The sequence below is a fragment of the Triticum aestivum genome, chromosome 2A, assembly GCF_018294505.1.
Source record: "Triticum aestivum cultivar Chinese Spring chromosome 2A, IWGSC CS RefSeq v2.1, whole genome shotgun sequence".
NCBI lineage: Eukaryota > Viridiplantae > Streptophyta > Magnoliopsida > Poales > Poaceae > Triticum > Triticum aestivum.
Genome location: NC_057797.1, coordinates 26,215,396 through 26,221,395, shown reverse-complemented (window position 1 = coordinate 26,221,395; position 6,000 = coordinate 26,215,396).

The window sequence follows — 6,000 nt, the reverse complement described above, 5'->3', positions numbered from 1 at the left end:
CCGACTGTGGCATTTCTTTTAAAGCCCTTTATGTGGTGTCGCTCAGACGCCCGACTGTGGCATTTCTTTTAAAGCCCTTTATGTGGTGTCGCTCAGACGCCCGACTGTGGCATTTCTTTTAAAGCCCTTTATGTGGTGTCGCTCAGACGCCCGACTGTGGCATTTCTTTTAAAGCCCTTTATGTGGTGTCGCTAAGACGCCCGACTGTGGCTTTGCTTGTTATTTATTTCATAAATTTTAATACTACGATGTTATTGCAATTTTATAAATAACTTGCTTGCACGCATCAGAGATTTATTTATCTTTTGTGACTGACGTCATGAGCATAAAATATTTTTAGCACATCATTGTTTATATTATACCTGTGTTCATAATGTTTGCGAGTACATTCAAAGTACTCACTGGCTTGTCCCTGGCTATTGTCTTGGCCAGATTTTCTTGCACGAAGAGGAGCGACGCGATGACAGCCCCGGAACCTAAGTAATGGAGATAGCAGCCTCGCGAAGATAGGAGTTAACCTGGTCAGCTGTTCCCGTGGGAAATGGAGTCCCATAGACACTGATGTTTCACAACCCGCTTCCGCCATCAACCACTAGAAACCATTTCTTGTACTCACAGGCCAGAATGGACTTGTACTACATATTTTGTTTTCTGCTTGGAATTTCTGTATCAAGTTGGAGCCTCATCAGCTAACAGTAATCCTGGGGCTGATGAGCACGACGGTCTTTTCTAGAAATTTATTACCCGGAAAACCGGACGTGACATCAACGACAACAAGCTTCAGTGTCGCGTTTTTTTGCAGTAGGAATTTTTTGACTGTCATCAGGATGAACAGTCCATCGATGACTACTGCCGCTGCTTGAAGACGTTGGCGGATGAACTCCGCGACATCGGCGCCAAGGTTGATGACGACCTCCTCCTCAGCATGCTCACCACCGGTCTCAACGAGGACTTCGGCAACGCCGTCTCCAACCTCACCTTGATGCTGGAGTCCTCCTTCCCCAAGTTTGTGGCATACTTGTGGTTGGAGGAGCGCCGGATAAGGGGGTCAAGAAGCATGTGCAGCACCACGCCCTCGCCGCCGGCACCCCCCGCGGCGCCCCGCCGCAAGCCGCCCCGTCCGCTCCGCGGCAACAGCCGCCGCCCCGGGATTTTCCCCCCTCCTGCCCGCGCCCCCGTTCCTCCCGCTGCCCCCAGTAGCAGCCGTGGGGTGGCGGGCGGCGCGGCAACCGTCGCGGGGGCGGCCAAAATCAGCAACAACTTGCGCACATGGGGCCCCTCGTCAGTAGTAGCTGGCCACCCCACCGTGGACTTATGACACCAATCTGTAGACGGTGTCGTTCATGCATACTCGATGCCGGTCCCTTGGGCTCTTGCCCTAGGCATCCTTGGGCCCCGTCCGGCGAGCCACCAGGCGCACTTCGCCACTCCCAGCACCGCACCCTACCCGACATCGTCGGCCACGGGAGGCTATGGCGCCGCCCCCGCGCCAGCTTACTGCGCCGCCCCCGTGCCTGCCTATGGCGGGTTCTACCCGACCCAGGTCCCACCGCCGTGGGATCCAGCCCTCCTCGCCGCCCTGCATTCGGCTCCGTCATCGAGTAACTATGGTGGCAGTGGTGACTGATACATGGACTTGGGCGCCACTGCTCACATGACTGCTCATCCCAGTAACCTCACGTCTTCCACTCTCATTCATACTCCCACTCGCATCACCGTTGGTAACGATTCCTCTCTACCCATTACACATGTCGGTCATATGTCGTTTCCTTCCACCTCTAATCCTATTAACATGTCTATTGTTCTCGCCTCTCCTGACTTAGTAACCAACCTTGTCTCTGTTCGTCACCTTGCTCGTGAGAACCCTATTACTGTTGAATTTGACGATGTTGGCTTTTCTGTGAAGGACGCCTGTACACGGATGGTACTCCACCAATGTGACAGCCTGGACGAGCTCTACCCAGTGCATCCTTCCGCCGCCACGACCACCCATCCAGCCGCCCTCACCACTAGTGTCGATCTTTGGCACGCCTGCCTCGGTCATCCCAACTCCACAAGTTTGCGTCAGATTCTGCAGAGTTTTTCATTCTCATGTAATAAGGTTGACGACCACACCTGTGAGGCATGCCATCTAGGCAAGCACGTTAGTCTTCCCTTTAACGAGTCTACAAACATTTCCACTTTTCCGTTTCAGTTATTGCATAGTGATGTTTGGACGTCCCGGTTGCAAACAACATGGGTTATCTATACTATTTGGTGATATTGGATGTTTTTCCCCATTATGTGTGGACATTTCCTCTCTGTCGCAAGTCCGATGCTCTTGCTACACTCACTGCTTTTTACTCATATATCACCACACAGTTTGGTCGTCCTATTCTTGCCTTGCAAACTAAAAACAGAGAAGAGTTTGACAATATTGCCATCCGCAATCTCCTTGCGACTCACGACACCATTTTTCAGCTCACTTGCCCCTACACGTCACAGCAGAATGGTCGCGCCGAGCATGTCATCCGCACTATTAATGACCATGTCCGCATGTTGCTTTTCCACTCCAACATGCCTCCTCAGTTCTGGCCAGACGGTCTTGCAACCGCCAACCTTCTCACAAACATCCGCCCGTGTCGTCCTCGCTGGAACTATACTCCTCACGAGCTCCTCTTCGGTGCGGCTCCATCTTATGATGGTCTTCGCATTTTCGGGTGTCTCCGTTATCCTAGCACCGCGCCCACCACCCCTCACAAACTCACTCCCCGGTCAGTTCCTTGCATCTTTCTCGGTTATCCTCCCAACACCAAAGGTTATTGGTGCTATGATCCAGTGTCCCACTACGTATTTACTTTGCGACACATGTACTTTGATGAGCCGGTGTTCCCATTTCAGCAGGTACAATCCTCCTCGGCGTCTCCCACAGTGCGGCTCGCCCCTGCCACCACCTACGGTGAGCCGCCACCATGCCGCGCCGAGCACTGGGCCCGGCCCTGCCCACGCTTCCGGCGCCGGCCGCCCCCTCCCGCGGCGCTTCGGGTGTGGCTGCCCCCTCGGGCGCCCCCGCAGTCGCGGCCTTTGGCGCCCCCTCGGGCGTCCCCGCCCCCGAGGCCAACTAGGGTGCCCCCGCCGCCACGGGCCCTTCGGCCGCCCCCGTCGCCACGGCCTCTGGCGCCGCTGCGGGTGGCCCCTCCAAGTCCTCAGAGACCGGCTTGACCTCCTACTCGCCGGTCCCCCTCTCATCTCTGCCGACTGCAGTCGCACCTCTCACCGGTGTGGTTACTCGAGCTCGGACTGGGACGTTTCATCCTAGCATGCGTAATACCTCAAACGAGTACCACGGACCCGTCTCCGCTCCCCACCTCCGCCCGCGCAATCCTTTGGGATCTGAACTGGCTTGCTGCGACACGTGAAGAGTTTGATGCCCTGTAGCGCAACAGTACGTGGGAGCTTGTCCCGCGGCCTCCCTGTGCCAATGTTATCATTGGCAAGTGGATTTTCCGCCACAAGACTCATCCTGATGGTTATCTTGAGTGCTACAAGGCGCGATGGGTGGTGCGCGGTTTCCGCCAGCGCGCCAGCGTGGACTTCACGGTCACCTTCGCCCCGGTTGTCAAACCGGGCACAACTCACGCTGTTCTCCAGCTTGATGTCTCTAGCGCCTGGCCAGTTCACCAACTCAACGTGGCCAATGCTTTCTTGCATGGCCATCTCGACGAGCAGGTGTTTTGTAAGTAGCCCATTGGTTTCGTCGACACTGACTATCCGGACCACGTGTGCTTGCTCTCTCGTTCTCTTTACGGGTTGAAGCAGGCGCCTCAGGCCTGGTACCAGCGGATCGCGGCCTTCCTTCGGTAGTAGGGGTTTCGGTCCACACAGTCCGATGCCTCCCTGTTTGTTTTTCACTAGGGCGCCGCCACCGCTTACCTTTTCTTGTACGTCGACGGCATAATCCTGATTGCGTCCTTGCCAGCGCTACTTCAGCAGATCACAGCTCGCCTCGGCACCAAGTTCGCTCTCAAGGACTTGGGGGCTCTCCACTACTTCCTCGGCATCGAGGTTATCTGCCGTGCCACTGGCTTCTTCCTGCATCAGCAGAAGTATGCCTACGAGCTTCTGGAGTGATCTGACATGCTTAACTGCAAGCTTGCTTCCACACCTATTGACACGAAGGCTAAGGTGTCCGCCGTCGAGGGCTCTCCGGCGTCCGAAGCTCCCTTTTACCGCTCCATCGTCAGTGCTCTTCAGTACCTCACACTGACGCATCCGGATATCCAGTATGCTGTCCAGCAGGTGTGTCTCCACATGCATGCCCCTCGTGACACTCATTGGGCTCTGGTGAAACGTATTCTCCGGCATATACGTGGCACCACGGCTATGGGTGTCACCCTGACGGCACCACCCGACACCAGCCTCGTCTCCTACTCTGACGCCGACTAGCTGGGTGTCCCGACACTCGGCGCTCCACTTCCGGCTACTACGTCTACCTCAGACCCTCTCTGGTTTCGTGGTCGTCTAAACGACAACCCACGGTCTCACGATCAAGTGCCAAGGCCGAGTACAGGGCAGTGGCCAATGCCGTCGCGGCGTGCTCCTGGCTATGACAACTTCTTCAGGCCACGCTTGTCTACTGTGACAACGTCTCCGCGTTCTACCTCGCTGCCAACCCTGTACATCATCGCCGGACGAAGCATATTGAGCTCGACATTGACTTTGTTCGGGAGCATGTCGCACATGGTCGTGTTCGAGTTTTGCATGTGCCCACCGATCAGCAGTTCGCCGATGTTATGACGAAGGGTCTACCCACCTCGACTTTCGAGGGCTTTCGGTCCAGTATTTGCGTCACCAGCGATGCTTTGACTGTGCGGGGGGGGGGGAGGTGTTGAACATGTGTACACGTATGTAGGACCGGATTTTGTATGTCGTACCTGTAGCTCTCGCTCTATATTTACTTTTATCTTGAGAGACAAGACACCGGTCGCATGATACGTCTCCAACGTATCTATAATATTTGATTGCTCCATGCTATATTATCTACTGTTTTGGACATTATTGGGCTTTATTATCCACTTTTATATTATTTTTGGGACTAACCTATTAACCGGAGGCCCAACCCAGAATTGCTGTTTTCTTGCCTGTTTTAGGGTTTCGAAGAAAAGGAATATCAAATGGAGTCCAAACGGAATGAAACCTTCGGGAACGTGATTTTCTCATCGAATACAACTCAGGAGACTTGGACCCTACGTCAAGGCACGTAATAGGAGGCCACGAGGTAGGGGGGCGCTCCCTACCCTACCAGGTGCGCCCTCACCCTCATGGGCCCCCTGTTGCTCCACCAACGTACTTCTTCCTCCTATATATATCCACGTACCCCCAAACGATCATATATGGAGCCAAAACCCTAATTCCACCGCCGTAACTTTCTGTATCCACGAGATCCCATCTTGGGGCCTGTTCCGGAGCTCCACCGAAGGGGGCATCGATCACGGAGGGCTTCTACATCAACACCATAGCCTCTCCGATGAAGTGTGAGTAGTTTACTTTAGACCTACGGGTCCATAGTTAGTATCTAGATGGCTTCTTCTCTCTTTTTAGATCTCAATACAATGTTCTCCCCCTCTCTTGTGGAGATCTATTCGATGTAATCTTCTTTTTGTGGTGTGTTTGTTGAGATCGATGAATTGTGGGTTTATGATCAAGTCTATCTATGAATAATATTTGAATCTTCTCTGAATTCTTTTATGTACGATTGGTTATCTTTGCAAGTCTCTTCGAATTATCAGTTTGGTTTGGCCTACTAGATTGATCTTTCTTGCAATGGCAGAAGTGCTTAGCTTTGGGTTCAATCTTGCGGTGTCCTTTCCGGCTGACAGTAAGGGCAGCAAGGCACATATTGTATTGTTGCCATCGAGGATAATAAGATGGGGTTTTCTTCATATTGCATGAGTCTATCCCTGTACATAATGCCATCTTGCTTAAGGCGTTACTCTGTTTTTTACTTAATACTCTAGATGC